Source organism: Pteropus vampyrus, unplaced genomic scaffold, assembly GCF_000151845.1.
Source record: "Pteropus vampyrus isolate Shadow unplaced genomic scaffold, Pvam_2.0 Scaffold61, whole genome shotgun sequence".
NCBI classification, from domain to species: domain Eukaryota; kingdom Metazoa; phylum Chordata; class Mammalia; order Chiroptera; family Pteropodidae; genus Pteropus; species Pteropus vampyrus.
In genome coordinates this window covers 1,635,619-1,645,457 of record NW_011888842.1, presented here as the reverse complement: position 1 = coordinate 1,645,457, position 9,839 = coordinate 1,635,619, and the positions used below count along the sequence as shown (strand labels likewise).

The 9,839-nt window shown below is 39.8% G+C and overlaps 2 long non-coding RNA genes across 4 annotated transcripts in view; one reads left to right on the top strand and one right to left on the bottom strand.

The window, feature by feature from the left end:
* LOC111740299 overlaps positions 1 to 8,232 on the top strand; it is a 69,118-nt gene extending 60,886 nt beyond the window's left edge. For all 3 annotated transcript variants that reach the window (XR_002780574.1, XR_002780575.1, XR_002780573.1), the window contains exons 2-3: positions 6,676 to 6,714; positions 7,094 to 8,232. This is a non-coding gene — a long non-coding RNA (uncharacterized LOC111740299). The remainder of the gene's footprint in view (positions 1 to 6,675; positions 6,715 to 7,093) is intronic.
* The window catches only part of LOC111740300, a 74,378-nt gene that overhangs the window by 54,777 nt on the left and 9,762 nt on the right, over positions 1 to 9,839 (bottom strand). The gene's annotated exons all lie outside the window — the stretch shown is intronic.

The window sequence follows — 9,839 nt, the reverse complement described above, 5'->3', positions numbered from 1 at the left end:
AGTCCTTGTCCACAAATAAGTAAGGATTCAATAAACTTAACATTTTCAGATCTTCGCACCTTAGTGAGGGCAGGAAGGAATCTGTTCTTGTTGAGCGTATTATGCTCAAGTGAAAATGCCTTTGATGACCATGTCCTTCACTGCTTTCAAAAGTCTTTAATATTTTTTAGTTCGAACTATGCAAAATCAGAATTCTAGTGGTCTAGAAGATAGGTTTGATGTCAGTCAGGTCTAAATGAAAATCTCAGTTTTACCAGTTACCAGTTGAGTGGTTCTGGAAGTGTTATTTAATCTCTGAGGCTCAATTTCCTTAGCCATAAATGAAAATAATAAGTATATCTCATAAAGTTGAAACATTAAATGGCATTACATCCACAAAATTGTGCAACACAGAAGGTCCTCAATAACTTCATTTATTCATTCAACAAATAGGTATCAAGCACCTGCCATGGGCCAGGAGGTACTCTAGGAACTAATGATGAAGTTGTGAACTAAACAAGGTCCCTGCCCTCATGGAGTCTTAATTCTAGTAAAGGAGGCAGGCAACAAACAGCTGGTATAAATGTTAAAGAAAAATAAGATGAGTGATAGGAGTGGAGGTGCTAGAAAAAAAGCACTAGATTCTTTTCCCCTTTGCTCACACAGTCCTTTTTACTTTGTATCCCAAACTCTCTCACCCTCTGTCCATGGGCCTCCAGGAAGGATGAATAAAAGGTTATGGTCTGTTGAACTGAGTCATCTGACATCCTTTAAACAACATTGTGAACACCAATAGAAGAGTACATGGTCATCAACAGGATGGACAGTTGGGGTGTCGCTTTGGAGACCCCTGCAGACTCACAGCTATGCCGTCTCCAGGCTTGTCATGGTTGACACTACTGAGGCAATTCTTGGGGAACAAAACTCCCCCCCACAAAAGGAGGCAGTCCTCAATAATGCCATCTTTGTTGCTGCAGAACATCAGTGACCTTGTTCTGAGCTGGGTCCAAGTTAAAGGGAAAGAAGAGAACGGCCAGCTGTGAAAAGATCAATTTGTTTCCAATCCACTCTTTCTTGCCATCAGAGAGGCTGGCTTCCCACATTGGCTGGGTCTCTCAGGGACAGATGCCAAGTAGGGCATAGACTGAAGAAACACCTCCTGTTCCCATGAAGTGGGAGCATTCAGCCTTCTGTGCAGAGTCTGTGGTGTATGCCATCACCCAGCTATATTGCTTTGGGGAGACACAGGCTGGGCTAGCCAAGGGGGATGCCTCGAGTCTAATTTAAAACTATATTCACATTTTCCTCTTATTCGTATTTGAAAATACCAGTGTTAGCCTGATGTGGGAGAGCCGGTGCTCCCATATGCCATTGCTGGGCGTATAAATTGGTGAGACCTTTTCGAATCCATTTGGCAGTATCTACGGAGATCAAAAGCTTTGTTGCAGTCACTCTACTTCCAGGAATTTATCTTTTTTAGATAAATTCTCAGAAGTGCGCCAAGATGAATGCATAAGGTTGTTTGTTGCAGCATTATTTGACCTAGCAAAGGTCTGGAATCAACTGATTATTATGCTGTAGATTAAAAAGAAAAAGAAAAAAAAAAAGTAAGAGATCCAAAAGAAAAAGGAGAAAAACAATATACAATTTTGTATGTACGGTAAAATGCATGTTATATATAGGTTAATCGTTCCATCGGCGTATGTCTAGTCTACTCCAGTTCCAAGAGCTGATATTACTCAAATGGCAAAAGGACTCATGTGGGCCTACAAGTGTGCAAGATGCTAGGAATGAACGGATACCGTAGATAGGTGGAAGAGCAAAAGGCCTTGTAAGCCTTTTAACTCTACTCTGTAGATCTGTCTTCCTGGGCCAGGATGAAGTAGAATCAATGGCCAGACTGAGTAGTGAGTTGCTTATATGGTTTATGATTTTTCCTGAGCTCCATCTGAGTGGGAAACTAATATCATGCTCCTAGTATTTTCAGTTTTTCAGTCCTTCAGAATGGATGATCCATTTCCTTGATTCAGCAAATAGCACAGAAAACAAATGTGAAGGAAGCTAAAGGCTCTCTAAAAGAAAGGACAGCTCATATTTGCAGTCAGACTTTGCTCCCTTCCAAATCTAAATGACCCCAAAATTTTCCGGTAGCAACTGTTACCAAGTGCACAATGAGCACCAAATGTTGAAAATAAGTAATTCTGCCCATCCTGCCACTAATTAGCTATGAAATTTTGATTGAGCTTCCTGCTCCCTGGGTTTCAGCTCTCCCTCTAGTACATGGACTATACGTACTTGAATCAGCTCAGGGATGGCAAATACAGAGCACCTGTTCCACTTCTTTCCCTGCTTTCCTGACAGTCATGGCTAATCAATCACAGCACTCTTTCCTACAGATCCTCCAGATGATTCCTCTAAATCTTTCTTAATGTAGAATTCTAAGCAGTCACTAACAATTAATCGAAATTGAAATAAAAAATAATGCTTCATTGCCTTCTCCAGAAGAGACGGTCTCTGAAGTTTATTTCAGATTTAACATTGTGTTTCTGTAAATCAAGGATTAATTTGAATCCCAGATCATTCATAAAGTGGTTCCTTGCACACAACATGACTTTGTTAAATATTTGCACCTTTCCTTAGACTCACGCACTGTCAATATAAGGCTCTGACTTGTTACTCTGCTTAGAGCTCCCAAAATTTGTGCAAATGCATGTAAATTAGCCCTAGTCCTTGTCCACAAATAAGTAAGGATTCAATAAACTTAACATTTTCAGATCTTCGCACCTTAGTGAGGGCAGGAAGGAATCTGTTCTTGTTGAGCGTATTATGCTCAAGTGAAAATGCCTTCGATGACCATGTCCTTCACTGCTTTCAAAAGTCTTTAATATTTTTTAGTTCAAACTATGCAAAATCAGAATTCTAGTGGTCTAGAAGATAGGTTTGATGTCAGTCAGGCCTAAATGAAAATCTCAGTTTTACCAGTTACCAGTTGAGTGGTTCTGGAAGTGTTATTTAATCTGAGGCTCAATTTCCTTAGCCATAAATGAAAATAATAAGTATATCTCATAAAGTTGAAACATTAAATGGCATTACATCCACAAAATTGTGCAACACAGAAGGTCCTCAATAACTTCATTTATTCATTCAACAAATAGGTATCAAGCACCTGCCATGGGCCAGGAGGTACTCTAGGAACTAATGATGAAGTTGTGAACTAAACAAGGTCCCTGCCATCATGGAGTCTTAATTCTAGTAAAGGAGGCAGGCAACAAACAGCTGGTATAAATGTTAAAGAAAAATAAGATGAGTGATAGGAGTGGAGGTGCTAGAAAAAAAGCACTAGATTCTTTTCCCCTTCGCTCACACAGTCCTTTTTACTTTGTATCCCAAACTCTCTCACCCTCTGTCCATGGGCCTCCAGGAAGGATGAATAAAAGGTTATGGTCTGTTGAACTGAGTCATCTGACATCCTTTAAACAACATTGTGAACACCAATAGAAGAGTACATGGTCATCAACAGGATGGACAGTTGGGGTGTCGCTTTGGAGACCCCTGCAGACTCACAGCTATGCCGTCTCCAGGCTTGTCATGGTTGACACTACTGAGGCAATTCTTGGGGAACAAAACTCCCCCCCACAAAAGGAGGCAGTCCTCAATAATGCCATCTTTGTTGCTGCAGAACATCAGTGACCTTGTTCTGAGCTGGGTCCAAGTTAAAGGGAAAGAAGAGAACGGCCAGCTGTGAAAAGATCAATTTGTTTCCAATCCACTCTTTCTTGCCATCAGAGAGGCTGGCTTCCCACATTGGCTGGGTCTCTCAGGGACAGATGCCAAGTAGGGCATAGACTGAAGAAACACCTCCTGTTCCCATGAAGTGGGAGCATTCAGCCTTCTGTGCAGAGTCTGTGGTGTATGCCATCACCCAGCTATATTGCTTTGGGGAGACACAGGCTGGGCTAGCCAAGGGGGATGCCTCGAGTCTAATTTAAAACTATATTCACATTTTCCTCTTATTCGTATTTGAAAATACCAGTGTTAGCCTGATGTGGGAGAGCCGGTGCTCCCATATGCCATTGCTGGGCGTATAAATTGGTGAGACCTTTTCGAATCCATTTGGCAGTATCTACGGAGATCAAAAGCTTTGTTGCAGTCACTCTACTTCCAGGAATTTATCTTTTTTAGATAAATTCTCAGAAGTGCGCCAAGATGAATGCATAAGGTTGTTTGTTGCAGCATTATTTGACCTAGCAAAGGTCTGGAATCAACTGATTATTATGCTGTAGATTAAAAAGAAAAAGAAAAAAAAAAAGTAAGAGATCCAAAAGAAAAAGGAGAAAAACAATATACAATTTTGTATGTACGGTAAAATGCATGTTATATATAGGTTAATCGTTCCATCGGCGTATGTCTAGTCTACTCCAGTTCCAAGAGCTGATATTACTCAAATGGCAAAAGGACTCATGTGGGCCTACAAGTGTGCAAGATGCTAGGAATGAACGGATACCGTAGATAGGTGGAAGAGCAAAAGGCCTTGTAAGCCTTTTAACTCTACTCTGTAGATCTGTCTTCCTGGGCCAGGATGAAGTAGAATCAATGGCCAGACTGAGTAGTGAGTTGCTTATATGGTTTATGATTTTTCCTGAGCTCCATCTGAGTGGGAAACTAATATCATGCTCCTAGTATTTTCAGTTTTTCAGTCCTTCAGAATGGATGATCCATTTCCTTGATTCAGCAAATAGCACAGAAAACAAATGTGAAGGAAGCTAAAGGCTCTCTAAAAGAAAGGACAGCTCATATTTGCAGTCAGACTTTGCTCCCTTCCAAATCTAAATGACCCCAAAATTTTCCGGTAGCAACTGTTACCAAGTGCACAATGAGCACCAAATGTTGAAAATAAGTAATTCTGCCCATCCTGCCACTAATTAGCTATGAAATTTTGATTGAGCTTCCTGCTCCCTGGGTTTCAGCTCTCCCTCTAGTACATGGACTATACGTACTTGAATCAGCTCAGGGATGGCAAATACAGAGCACCTGTTCCACTTCTTTCCCTGCTTTCCTGACAGTCATGGCTAATCAATCACAGCACTCTTTCCTACAGATCCTCCAGATGATTCCTCTAAATCTTTCTTAATGTAGAATTCTAAGCAGTCACTAACAATTAATCGAAATTGAAATAAAAAATAATGCTTCATTGCCTTCTCCAGAAGAGACGGTCTCTGAAGTTTATTTCAGATTTAACATTGTGTTTCTGTAAATCAAGGATTAATTTGAATCCCAGATCATTCATAAAGTCCACCTAGATTGCTGAAACACGAGTTAGTTTTTCCCACTTCTGAGTTGCATGGTCTGGTCCATAGAAGTCAATATGAATTTGACTTCTGGCAGCTTTGCACTGCTATCTCATTGTTGTTACCTGTACAACCATGCTTCCTCTCTGAGAATACTTAATTTAATTACAGCAACTTTCAGACTGTAGTGCACTGAACCCCCAGAGGTACTCGAGGATTTTCCAAGGGCTCCAGTTGGCAAAAAGTTTTAAGGGAATTTTCAGATTCTCCACTTCCATTTGTATTTTTTCTCAAGAATCAGAGCATAATGAGTCTCTTTTTCATAAATGCCTTTCTCCCACCTTACAAAAGGAAGTCATAACTCTCACTCATCCTGAGTTCCCTTAGAGTATACAAATTTCTGGGGGACCCAACAAAGGTACAATTCAAAATTCTGCTGTAACTGTTGAGAAAGTGAATGACTAATGATCTAGTAACATGATTTTGCAAGTCATATGACTTACAACACTTTGGTTACAACAAAACTGAAAAGGAACCTAATTAAAATGTCAATTGAGAAATCTTAAAAATGCTTTTGGATCATTATCCTTATGTGATTTTTGGCACACAATGTGGTAGGAGATCATAAAAAAAGTCTTTCTTTTCTAAGCTATTTGTTTCCGTGAATAGGTTTCTCAGTGCTTACAGCCAAAAAATTCTAGAAAAAAGAACTTATATAATACCATCTCATGCTATTAGTAATGATTGTTCCTCAACAGATATATGATCTAACTGAAATAATGTAACTAATTCAGAGAGGCATTTTCAATAAAACCTATGTTTCATGTCATAAATATTCATCAAAACTTTAATAAATGTATAGTGGATCAAAAAACTGACTGCTTCTAACGATTGTTATGATAATTCAATCTAGAAGAAATTGTGTTGAGCTAGAACCTTATATTTACAGAACATTAAAGAAATTTTAATATATCAATTTATATATATATATGTATATATGTTTTGTTTCAGAGGAATATGATAACATGATCTATGAAAGATTTGCAAGTATAAAAATGTGCCACATTAGGTAAACTCTTGTGGAAGAAATGGAATGGAAATGCATATTTAAGGAGAAAAGGAACTATGTAGGTTTTCAACTGTTAAAAAGATCTTATTCATATATTTCTTAATGGGTAAATGGTGGCATCTAATCACTATGGAATTTAGATTTTATTAAATCCATTTAAAAGGGTGATAAGAGTTTTATTTTTAATGACTATGTTTTCAATATACTTGAAATTACATCCTTTGCAACTATTTAAATGTACGATTAAAAACATGTTAACTTAAAAATGTATATAGTTTTCCAAGATGATTTTAGAGAGTAGAAAAGCAAAGTCTTGAATACTACTCTGTTTTTCCGCAGCGAATTCTCTTCAATAAGTATAACAGGACAGATTAAAAGGTAAGTGCTCAAGGAAATTCAAAGTAATGATGAAATAATCCATGTAAAAGAAGTAAAAATGGCACATTTTTCTAAGTATAAATGTTATCCGTCAAGTTGGGCTGAGATTGGACTAGATCTGGGCCTCCTTGTCAACTCTAGCCTAGTATTCCTACCCCTAGACCCATTTTACCCGTTATAACTGGATAACGTAACGTGCATTAGAAAATTGAAAGATTTTTAAACCCTGGGTCTTTATTGATACATTAAAAAAAACTCTAATTTTTAATTACAATATATAATACCAGTGCCTTAGAATCAATGTCTTGCCTGGGGAACACAAGCAAAGCAATAAATACGCGTATCATGTTTTGTTCTTTTCTTCTGTGGTCCATTCCAGATGCTCTCTTTTCCGAGCAGATTGCTGAGCTAGGGCGAAGGCAAGGAGGTGGTCGGAGGAGGGGAAAAACATGCTGTCTACCTACTGCTGCTTCAATTTTAAGTGAGGTTTATTTATCCATTGACTCATTCAGTAAGCTTTACCTAAATACCCACTCTATGCCACGTTCCAGGTTAGGATCTGGGATTTTGAAGGCCAGAAAGACACAGTTTCTGCTCTTGAAGATCTTAAAGTTTACTAAGGAAAGACAAAATTATGAACAAATAATTAAGATACTCTATAATAAGTGCTATATTAGAAATACTATCAAGGTGCTAGAAACCAGAGAAGACAGGGCGATCAATTCTGCAAGAGGTGGTGTTATCTGAGCAGGGTCTTAATTAAGAAGTGAGAATGAAGGGCAGTCCTAGCAGAAGGCACAGCAAACACTTTGACATGGCAGCACATACGATCATGACAGTTGAAGGATGGAAGGTATATTGTGGCTAATGCAGAGGGTAGAATCAGCATTTAGGAAGTTGGGGTAGGAGATAAAGTGCAAAAGCAAGTTATGCATAGGTCATAACAAGCCTCGAAAGCCTCGCTGAGGCATTTGACATTTAAGCTTGTTCCTTTGAGCAAGGGCTTCCCCGTGACTAGATCAAAATTTTAGGATCATAATTTTGGATGGCCATGGGTTAGAAGATATGAAAAATATCTAGCCCAGCACTGGATCCAAACAGATTCTCGAAAAGGAAAGGAAAGGGAAGGGAAGGGAAGGGAAGGGAAGAGAAAACAAAAACAAAAACAAACACAAACAAACAAAAACCCTTAGTTGGCTTCTCAGCCCTTTTTTTCCTCAAAAAGAGCAGGACTTCGAATCCATGACATACGATGCATCCAGGAAGTTTTATACTGGGGAAAAGAGAAAATAAACTAAGAATAAGGTAAGAATTATTCATGTCTGATCAATATTTATCAGGTGCCTATTCCCTTACATATGAGTCTACACATTTTTTTTCTCTACAACAAATTTGTCAAGAAGGAACTATGATTCTCTGCTTATTAATGAGGACACTGAGTCATAGATGGGTTAAGGAACTTGCCTTATAGCATATAGCAACAAATCATATAGCAACAAGAATTAGACTATTTACAAATCCAAGCAGTACCATCTCTCTGTAAGTATCATGATCACTATCTCACTGTTAGGGACTGTGAGAATAAACATACACCAAACCAGCAGGGAGAATGCCTCTAGACGTGAATTTGGCCTCCCCTTGGCTCCATCTCAAGTAAGTGGGTTCTAGGTGTATGTGCTCACAGGCCAGGTCTATAGATGAATGAAACATGGGCACTGTGTCATGCTATGCCCGGGCTCACTGTGAAGACCTTTTGCCACTCTTGCCTCTCTCCCTGAGCTGGAACTCCCAGGTCAAAATGGTGGTCACTGTCATTCTTCCCTTAATTTCATTTCGGTGAGTGACCTCTCCATCCATGGGGCCTCCCATCCAGAAGGCTGCTTCTTTCTACCTCAATCCCCACATCTAATCAATTGCCAAACCCTGGCAAACTTGTCTTTAATGTCATTAAAATCTTTTTACTTCCCTCCATTCCCACAGCTCCCACCTTAGTACAAACTAATGTCACCTCTTGCTTAAATGACCATGACAACCTCTCACTGGTCTGACTCCAATTTGCCTTCTTCTTAACTCAGCCTCACACCGCAGCCAGGATGATATTTCTAAAGCATTAATCTATCCTGGTTTCTGCTCTGCCGACACCCTGGAATGGCCTCTCTTCACCTACCTATAGGAGTAAAATTCAGAATCTTTCACATGGCTCTCAAGGTCCAGAACGAGAATCTACCACCCTTGCCTGTCTCATCAGCCCAACCCCTATCACTCCCTCTGTCCCCCCACTGTCCCTCCACTAACATTCCTAAAATTCAACATGCTGTTTCTCCCCTCCACACTCTGGTAAGGACAGACCCTTCTGCCTCTCTCCTGCTGCCCTCTCCTCCATAACTCCAAATCATATTCAAAATTCTGTTCAGGTTTAACCCTCTCCAACAAGCCTTTTCTTCACTCCCGCCCACCTAGGTCCTTTACTCACTCTGTGATGGCACTTATCACACTGGATTACAGTTGTCACTTTACTTGTCTGTCTTCTCTTCTGCGCTATACGCTTCTTATGGGCAAGTTCCCTGGTACATCTAAATTCCTCACTGTTCAGAACAGTGCTATATACGGAGCAAGTAATCAGTAATTACATATTAAATAAGTGAATGAATATCCTGATTATCATCTTCACCCCATAATGGACTCAGTATGTTCTCATAATAAATGCTATATATCTGCAAACGGCATGATTGCAAAAGTTAAATAAACTTGAACATTGTCATTAACTCATTAGGGCCACCTCCCAGGCTCTCTCTTTCAGGGATGGTAAATATGGCTTCACCATCTCCATGGGACCACATCCCCCCACAGAGGAACCAGCTCATCCAGCTGATGGGAAACGGGCTAACAAACTCCCTCTGCAGTGGTAAAGGTCCGAACCGGCCTTCTCACTGGGGATGAGAACATGATGGATTTGTCACACAGCTTTTCCAAAAACAGAAAGGAGTCTGCTCCAAAGTCTGCAAAAGAAGAGTTCCTGTAACGTTTCCTTTTGGGGGAAATTTTCCAATTCAGTGGGCCCCAGGCTACTGAATGGGAACCATTTTCCCACTCTTCTCCCTAACACACACCCTCTCTCTCTCTCT